The following is a 10794-nucleotide window of genomic DNA, read 5'->3' on the forward strand; positions in this document are numbered from 1 at the left end:
CTTCAGAGAGAAATTGCTGACTCATATGCCCAGATTGCTAAAGTGATTGAGAAGCAGTTGGAAAGAAAGAGGATGAGCAAGAAGAGGCTACAAGAGCTGGTGAGGATTCCAATCCCACTTCTGCCAAGTGATTGAGGATTTCAGACACAGTTGCTCAGTGTACACACCAACAGAAAACTGTATTCTGTGTTGGTCATACACGTCAAGGTTATACATGTAACATTTCAACCTTCAACTAGTTCCAAACGTCAATTTCTGGTGAAGGTGCTGCTCTGTTTGAAACATTTGATGGACTCTTGCCAGAGGCCTCTTGCCTCTTGCCAGAATAGCAGAGTAGCTAGCTTTTGACTGACCCAAACATCTGTCTGTCTCTACGGTGAGCAATAGCACCTGGAGCATCCCTCCTGAGATAGACATGGATTCTCCTGCAAATGTTTGTTAATCCTGTGAGGTTATTAAAGCTCACTAGATGCTTCTCCATCGATCAAATGTTGCATGTTGTTAAGGACCCTGTGGCTCTGGTCTTGTATGAAAGCAGCATTGAAGAATATAAAGTTCACTGCACAAAGACTCCAGGTGGTGCATGTTAATGTATGCTGTGCAGTAGACATTTTAATATTAATTTAAACTATGCAAGAGAAATTGCGGATTTGGGAGATGATGCGTCAGGTGAACATACAAGACATTTGTGACATTGACAGGCACCACTGAATTTTACCACACTGATAGATTAATTCAGAACGCTATAAAAGGTTTTCATGATGTATCTTACTGATGCTGTACAATAAGACAACTGACATCAGTCTGCAAGTGGTTTCCAAACATGTCTATTTAATGAGCACAAGGCAAATACAACCAACCATAATCCCCAGACAGGATTATACCAAGAGGACGGCATGAATTTTAAGTACCCTCTCTCTGCATGAGGGGAAACAACCCTTGTTGAGCAGCCTATTGTTAATGGAAAAGGTTATCCCTACTCCAGCTGGGTTGGACTGGGACTCTTTTAAAAAGCAATGAGGATGTGACGCTCAGGAAGCCAGTCATGCACAGATAATGAGAGCTGAGGAGGGCGGCTTCTCATTGTAAGTCTGAAACTCGGATGGATCAAGTCTAAATTACTACTCTACACCAGCAATGGTGTATTAATAAGGACTTTATACATTTAATCAATCTTATGTTTTTGATTAATCCCTGAAACCACTTCAGATTGTCTGGCTGTGTAAACTAATGCAGTAGGATAGGACTCATAGAAAAATAATTGCTTCAGGGTTATCCAGAGTTTGTATGGATAAAGGAAATTCACAAGTCACCTCACCCAATTAATGTGGAAAGTTGATTGTTTAAGAGAATATTGCTTTTGAAAACAGACCTTATCCACTATTTACAGAACAGCCACAGGTTTAGTCATAGATTGTATTGTGTGCCAATTTACAGTACATAGTTACAGTACATGCATTAACTTACAATAGGCTTATAAAAGTATCCCCAAAGTAGAAAAACCAACAATGTTATAGTACATGCGATTATGATTGACAAAATAATAAAACATATATTGCCAGATTTATAAACTTTATTTTGCAAACATGTGCATTTAGATTTTTTTGTTCAGTAATTTATGGGATTGGAGTGTTCAGGTAGCAGCCTGTTTCCATCATTGGTAGGATGTTTTCAAAGAGGAAATATGAGTTTCTACACATGGTAAGACTTGAAGTGGCAGAAACAGATGAAGAATTTACAGAACTGGATTGCCACCTGGTGGTGTAAAGAAGTACATCCATCCCTGTAATATATATATATATATATATATATATATATATATATATATATATATATATATATATATATATATATATATATATATATATATGTTGTACCTTTATTTAACTAGGCAAGTCCGTTAAGAACAAATTCTTATTTTCAATGATGGCCTAGGAACAGTGGGTTAACTGCCTTGTTCAGGGGCAGAATGACAGATGTTAAACTTGTCAGCTCAGGGATTCAATCTTGCAACCTTTCGGTTACTAGTCCAACGCTCTAACACTCTAACCACTAGGCTACCTGCTACCCCAATATGAGCAATGTGTAGATCAGTATTTAACATGGAACCAAACTACAGTAACATTGTTTTATCCTCAGCCAAAATGTTAAGTACATTTAGCAGCATATTTGTACTGTAGGGCTATACCCTTCTTGTCTCCATATATCTACCAGCAGCAGACATCTCCTAAGCATATCCCAAATTATTAAACATTATTCATAGAACGAAAGCAGTCTGGGCAATTCCATGTTGACAAAGTGACACTGAGACTCCAGTTTTTCACTTTAAAATGTTTGTCAAACAAAAAACAATCATTGCAAATTTAAAGCATACAACTAACTACAAAAAAAGAAATGTCCCTTTTTCAGGACCCTGTCTTTCAAAGATAATTAGTAAAAATCCAAATAACTTCACATATCTTCATTGTAAAGGGTTTAAACACTGTTTCCCATGCTTGTTCAATGAACCATAAACAATTAATGAACATGCACCTGTGGAACGGTCGTTAAGACACTAACAGCTTACAAACGGTAGGCAATTAAGGTCACAGTTATGAAAACTGAGGAGGCCTTTCTACTGACTTTGAAAAACACCTAAAGAAAGATGCCCAGGGTCCCTGCTCATCTGCGTGAATGTGTCTTAGGCATGCTGCAAGGAGGCATGAGGACTGCAGATGTGGCCAGGGCAATAAATTGCAATGTCTGTACTGTGAGACGCCTAAGACAGTGCTACAGGGAGACAGGACGAACAGCTGATCGTCCTCGCAGTGGCAGACCAAGTGTAATAACACCTACACCAGGAACGCACAATCTCTCCATAAGTGCTCAGACTGTCTGCAATAGGCTGAGAGAGGCTGGACTGAGGGCTTGTAGGCCTGTTGTAAGGCAGGTCCTCACCAGACATCACCGGCAACAACATTACCTATGGGCACAAACCCATCATCGCTGGACAAGACAGGACTGGCATAATGTGCTCTTCACTGACGAGTTGCGGTTTTGTTTCACCAGGGGTGACGCTCAGATTCGCGTTTATCGTCCAAGGAGTGAGCGTTACACCGAGGCCTGTACTCTGGAGCGGGATCGATTTGGAGGTGGAGGGTCCATCATGGTCTGGGGCGGTGTGTCACAGCATCATCGGATGGAGCTTGTTGTCATTGCAGGCAATCTCAACTCTGTGTGTTACAGGGAAGACATCCTCCTCCCTCATGTGGTACACTTCCTGCAGGCTCATCCTCACATGACCTTCCAGCATGACAATGCCACTAGCCATACTGCTCATTCTGTGTATGATTTCCTGAAATACAGGAATGTCAGTATTCTGCCATCGCCAACGAAGAGCCCGGATCTCAATCCCATTGAGCACGTTCGGGACCTGTTAGATCGAAGGGTGAGGGCTAGGGCTATTCCCCCCAGAAATGTCCGGAAACTTGCAGGTGCCTTGGTGGAAGAGTGGTATAACATCTCACAGCAAGAACTGGCAAATCTGGTGCAGTCCATGAGGAGGAGATGCACTGCAGTACTTAATGCAGCTGGTGGCCACACCAGATTTTGACTGTTACTTTTGATTTTGACCCCCCCTTTTTTCAGGGACACATTATTCAATTTCTGTTAGTCACCTGTCTGTGAAACTTGTTCAGTTTATGTCTCAGTTGTTGAATCTTGATATGTTTATACAAATATTTACACATGTCAAGCTTATTTTTTTGATGAGTTTATATGCACAAGAACTACTTTTAACAATTTCCACTGAAAATTGTACAAAAACACATTTACTTGAAGAACAGTGCAAATGCTCAGTTTGGTAAGATGATGAAGGTTTGTGCTGTTTGTGCTGTCATTCTGTTACCAACCTTAGAGTTGTATGTTTTGTTTAACTTTTATTTGTTTACATTTTATTATAATTATTTTATTTTGTACAAATATGTGAAATAACTCAGTGCTGCCTAGAATAGATAAATATCCCAGCAAATATGTGAGTCCAAGAACTGTCAGCTGTGTAAGGAAGAACAGGAGTATGTTGAAATAAGAACTGTGTGGTGTTCAATACTGACAAGCTGTCATTCCCGACTTAATGGGGTATGTTAAATTGATCTGTTTTTATAGAACATGGGCTTGCCGAGGGGAGGAGAATGCATTATTGTCACCTTATAGCCACCCCAGCTGTAGTCACCAAGCTGGACATCCAAATTAGGTCATTACGATTGAATTACATTCTACATTTTGGAGACTTGTTTTACCGTTATGCTTTTATGTTCTGTAATTGTTTAATTAATGGATTGTCTTTGTGGGGTTTTACTATCCTACGGTGTTGTTACCTGTGGCAGTTGATGATACTTTGATACTAATGATGATCCTACGTTTCTTTACAACTGCTCAGCCGCATGTAATTCAATGTAAGATTTTTATCTCACAATTCCCCTTGGTGGCAGCATTAAGTCAAAGTTGTGTTCTGGATATTGATGAGCCTGTTCAAGGTTGAGCTGAAATTCTCACTCAGTTTAGTTTGCGTTTAGTGTTCAAAGTGTCATCCAACCAAATAACTATACTGTACATTGGAAAAATAGTTGCAGAGTCTTTGCAATGAAGTAAAACAAAATATAATTATATCGGAATAGAAAACTCTACACATTATGAAAGAACATCAGGGCTAACCAACAGTGTTGTCAATCCTAAATGTCAGGAAAAAATGTTTTGCAGCAATCGGTACTCAGCAGGATTTCCTATTTACGTACCCATAATTGGCATGCCTACAAATTCCAAACACAAGTACGTTTTAAACTACATTTAAGCTTGAATGTGCACTAATTTGTCTTGATTAGAGTTGCAAAAATATGGTAACTTTCCCAAAATTCATGGTTTTTCCAAAAATCCCGGTTAGAAGATTCCCGGAATCAGGAGGGAAAAGAAGGAAATTCAAAACCTCCAACCAGGATCTCTGGAAAACCTAGGAATTTTGGGAAAATTACTGGAGTTTTGCAACCTTATTCTTGTTTGCTTGGGTAAAAGCACCCGGGCCTTTTTAAGTAACTTTCCCAATTCTCTGCATAAACAAGTAAAGAGGAAACATCATTTTTGGATCTGCGTATTCAATTTAAGCAAATGTTTTTTGCATCGCTTCTAAACTGCTTCATAAGACAATGTGTACTTGGAGATGATTCATAATTCTACACAATCTGATGATATGAAAATCACAAGGTTTCATACACTATAGGTTGCTTTTTTACAGTATATAGAGTTATAGTGTGGTTTTGGTGATAGTTCTGTCTAATGGCCACTAGCACTACTATAACACCATTACCTCTATGACCATTTCAATCAGTAATTCTCTGCTCTGCTGACTTTCATGCGTTTGTTATTTACTTTCTCTCCCTCCATTATTCTCCTCATCCCTGGGGAAGATCAGCTCTTATTCTATCTATCCTGCATTACAGGAAATAGTCATATCATCTATGTGGAGCGATGCTGCAGTGTATTAGTTGTGGGGATGATACTTCAGAGAAATCTGACACGACGTCCTTTTGCCATTATTGGCATGCATTGCATATCAGCACCAGGGAATATAGACGAGATTACATCTAGGCTACACTGCATGACCTACAGGTTGAATATCAGATCAATTCAACAGGGACTTGTGAAGTGGGTTAGGCAATTTATATAATGGCTTTTAAACTGTGAAGAAAATACTGAAATCATGCCATAGTGTTAAATTGATGTACATTGATGTGTGACTGAACCAAATGTATCCAGTTCAGGTGTATGTGAGTCCTGCAGTTTTCCACTTTGTGTTCAAATGATTACGATTGGAGAAAACAGGTCAATTGAGATACAGTATATTTGGAGTGTCAATCAGAATCATCTTTATTCACCAGGTATATTTACACATACCCAGAATTTGGCTTGGTGATATTTAGAGACAGAAAACAGACAGCAAAGTTTAAACAAAGTTCACATACATTATATACAACTAGGTAGAGTGAGCATAAAGCTATAAGAGAATGAGCAGATATACAAATATACAGTTGGTATACGGTTGATATACAGTGGATGTACCAATTTACAGTATCAGTATAAATATATGCAATTGAAGTCAGAAGTTTACATTAGATTTGGTGGGCTGCCCTCTCTAGGCAGGTTTGTTGTGGTGCCATATTCTTTCCAAGTTTTAATAAAGGATTTAATGGTGCTCCGTGGAATGTTCAAAGTATTGGATATTTTTTATAACCCCACCCTGACCTGTACTTCTCCACAACTTTGTCCCTGGCCTGTTTGGAGAGCTCCTTGGTCTTAATGGTGTAGCTTGCTTGGTGGTGCCCCTTTCTTAGTGGTGTTGCAGACTCTGGGGCCTTTCAGAACAGGTGTATACAGTTGAAGTTGGAAGTTTACCTACACTTATGTTGGAGTCATTAAAACTTGTTTTTCAACCACTCCACAAATTTCTTGTTAACAAACTATAGTTTTGTCAAGTCGGTTAGGACATCTACTTTGTGCATGACACAAGTCATTTTTCCAACAATTAGTCACAGAGAGATTGGCGCAGTGGTCTAAGGCACTGCATCTCCGTGCTAGAGATCTCACTACAGACCCTGGTACAATTCCATGCTATTTCACAAGTGGCTGTGATTGGGAGTCCCATAGGGTGGTGCATAATTGGCCCAGTTTCATCTGCATTAGGGTTTGGCAGGGGTAGGCTGTCATGGTAAATAATAATTTGTTCTTAACTGACTTGCCTAGTAAAATAAAAAATCTATTGTTGTTGGTGTCCCACCCTTCTTCCAATTTCAGTGATATGATTTGCTGACACAAGTTCTGGATAACTTTTCATTGAATCTGCAAACTGTCCATTTCTTTCAGCAAATTATTCAGCTGTAATTTCATGTCCAGTTTGGAGATTCAGTGAAAAGTTACAGTGCCTTCAGACAGTGTTCACACCCTTTAACTTTTTTGTCACTGGCCCACGCACAATACCCCATACTGTCAAAGTGGAATTATGTTTTTAGACATATTAATTACAAATGAAAAGCTGAAATGTCTTGAGTGAATAAGTATTTAACCCCTTTAATGGCAAGCCTAAGTAAGTCCAGGAGTAAAAATGTGCTTTACAAGTCACAAAAAAAGTTGCATGGACTCTGTGTGCAATAATAGTGTTAAGCATACTTTTGAATGACTACCTCATCTCTGTACACCACACATAAATGATCTGTAAGGTCCCTCAGTCGAGCAGTGAATTTCACACAGATTCTACCACAAACACCAGGGAGGTTTTCCAATGCTTCGCAAACAAGGGCACCTATTGGTAGATAAAATTGTTTTTAAAAGCAGGCAATGAATATCCCTTTGAGCATGGTGAAGTTATTAATTACGCTTTGGATGATGTATGAATACACCCAGTCATTACAAAAGATAAAGGCATCCTTCCTAACTCAGTTGCCGGAGAGGAAGGAAACCGCTCAGGGATTTCACCATGAGGCCAATGGTGACTTTAAAACAGTCACAGAGTTTAGTGGCTGTGATAGTAGAAAACTAAGGAGCAACAACATTTATACTGAACAAAAATATAAACACAACATGTAAAGTGTTGGTCCCATGATTCAGTGTAACATGATTCATCATTCCATTCAATGTAATAATGTGACAGAGGTTGGTAAATGACATAAAACCCTGTAATATCATCTGGAATAAATACTTAAGAAGCATGTCATAACATACAGTGGCTTGCGAAAGTATTCACCCCCTTGGCCTTTTTCCTATTTTGTTGCCTTACAACCTGGAATTAAAATAGATTTTCTGGGGGTTTGTATCATTTGATTTACACAACATGCCTAGCACTTTGAAGATGCAACATATTTTTTTATTGTGAAACAAACAAGAAATAAGACAAAAAAACAGAAAACATGAGCATGCATAACTATTCAACCCCCCAAAGTCAATACTTTATAGAGCCACCTTTTGTAGCAATTACAGCTGCAAGTCTCTTGGAGTATGTCTATATAAGCTTGGCACATCTAGCCACTGGGATTTTTCCCCATTCTTCAAGGCAAAACTGCTCCAGCTCCTTCAAGTTGGATGGGTTCCGCTGGTGTACAGCAATCTTTAAGTTATAACACACATTCTCAATTGGATTGAGGTCTGGGTTTCGACTAGGCAACTCCAAGACATTTAAATGTTTCCCCATGAACAACTCAAGTGTTGCTTTAGCAGTATGCTTAGGGTCATTGTCCTGCTGGAAGGTGAACCTCCGTCCCAGTCTCAAATCTCTGAAAGACTGAAACAGGTTTCCACCAAGAATTTCCCTGTATTTAGCACGATCCATCATTCCTTCAATCCTGACCAGTTTCCCAGTCCCTGCTGATGATGCTGCCACCACGATGCTTCACTGTGGGGATGCTGTTCTCGGGGTGATGAGAGGTGTTGGGTTTAGGCCAAACATAGCATTTACCTTGATGGCCAAAAAGCTCAATTTTAGCCTCATCTGACCAGAGTACCTTCTTCCATATGTTTGGGGAGTCTCCCACATGCCTGTTTGCGAACACAAACGTGTTTTCTTAATTTTTTCTACAAGCAATGGCTTTTTTCTGTCCACTCTTCCGTAAAGTAATCATCACGCTTCAGAATTTGGGAAATGCTAGAGTAGGCCAACTCATATTCTGTTCTTCTGAAATACATTTTCTTCATACAATGTTTCCTTAGACCTGCCTAAATCAAATTATGGATTCATTGTGATAGTGTATACTCAACTGATTTATTAGACTTTTTAAAATGTCCAAAGGCGTGCATCAGATGCTTGTATGCAGCTTGTATGCGTGGAGGCGAAACATGTTTAGGTTAATTAAAGGTCAAGTACCGTGAGACTGGAAGACTTTTGCATGACAATAGGTAAAGACCTAAACTGGGATATGCTTAACACCCTGGCAGCCCTACAATCTAAGCTAGATGCCCTCAATCTCACACAAATCATCAAGGAACCCACCAGGTACTACCCTAAATCTGTAAACAAGGGCACCCTCATAGACGTTATCCTGACCAACTGGCCCTCCAAATACACCTCCATTGTCTTCAATCAGGATCTCAGCGATCACTGCCTCATTGTCTGTATCCGCTACGGGCCCGCAGTCAAACGACCACCCCTCATCACGGTCAAACGCTCCCTAAAACACTTCTGTGAGCAGGCCTTTCTAATCGACCTGGCCCGGGTATCCTGGAAGGATATTGACCTAATCCCGTCAGTTGAGGATGCCTGGTCATTCTTTAAAAGTAACTTCATCACCATCTTAGATAAGCATGCTCTGTTCAAAACATGCAGAACTAAGAACAGAAATAGCCCTTGGTTCACTCCAGACCTGACTGCCCTCGACCAGCACAAAAACATCCTGTGGCGGACTGCAATAGCATCGAATAGTCCCCGCGATATGCAACTGTTCAGGCAGAAATTTGCTTCCTGTAGCTTTAACTCCAAAAAGTTATGGGACACTGTAAAGTCCACAGAGAACAAGAGCACCTCCTCCCAGCTGCCCACTGCACTGAGGCTAGGTAACACGGTCACCACTGATAAATCCAGGATAATCAAAACTTCAACAAGCATTTCTCGACGGATGGCCATGCCTTCCTCCTGGCCACTCCAATCTCGGCCAACAGCTACTCGCCCAAGCCTCCCCAGCTTCTCCTTTACCCAAATCCAGATAGCAGATGTTCTGAAAGAGCTGCAAAACCTGGACCCGTACAAATCAGCTGGTCTTGACAATCTGGACCCTCTATTTCTGAAACTATCAGCCGCCATTGTCGCAACCCCTATTACCAGCCTGTTCAACCTCTCTTTCATATCGTCTGAGATCCCCAAGGATTGGAAAGCTGCCACAGTCATCCCCCTCTTCAAAGGGGGAGACACCCTGGACCCAAACTGTTAAAGACCTATATCCATCCTGCCCTGCCTATCTAAGGTCTTCGAAAGCCTAGTCAACAAACAGATCACTGACCATCTCGAATCCCACCGTACCTTCTCCGCTGTGCAATCTGGTTTCCGAGCCGGTCACGGGTGCACCTCAGCCACGCTCAAGGTACTAAACAATATCATAACCACCATCGATAAAAGACAGTACTGTGCAGCCGTCTTCATTGACCTGGCCAAGGCTTTCGACTCTGTCAATCACCATATTCTTATCGGCAGACTCAGTAGCCTCGGTTTTTCTAATGACTGCCTTGCCTGGTTCACCAACTACTTTACAGACAGAGTTCAGTGTGTCAAATCGGAGGGCATGTTGTCCGGTCCTCTGGCAGTCTCTATGGGGGTGTCACAGGGTTCAATTCTCGGGCCGACTCTTTTATCTGTATATATCAATGATGTTGCTCTTGCTGCGGGCAATACCCTGATCCACCTCTACGCAGACGACACCATTCTGTATACTTCTGGCCCTTCCGTGGACACTGTGCTATCTAACCTCCAAACGAGCTTCAATGCCATACAACACTCCTTCCGTGGCCTCCAACTGCTCTTAAACGCTAGTAAAACCAAATGCATGCTTTTCAGCCGTTCGCTGCCTGCACCCGCACGCCCAACTAGCATCACAATCCTGGATGGTTCTGACATAGAATATGTGGACATCTATAAGTACCTAGGTGTCTGGCTAGACTGTAAATTCTCCTTCCAGGCTCATATCAAACATCTCCAATCTAAAATCAAATCTAGAGTCGGCTTTCTATTCCGCAACAAAGCCTCCTTCACTCACGCCGCCAAACTTACCCTAGTAAAACTGACTATCC

This window comes from Oncorhynchus clarkii, chromosome 10 (genome assembly GCF_045791955.1).
Source record: "Oncorhynchus clarkii lewisi isolate Uvic-CL-2024 chromosome 10, UVic_Ocla_1.0, whole genome shotgun sequence".
Taxonomy (NCBI): Eukaryota; Metazoa; Chordata; class Actinopteri; order Salmoniformes; family Salmonidae; genus Oncorhynchus; species Oncorhynchus clarkii.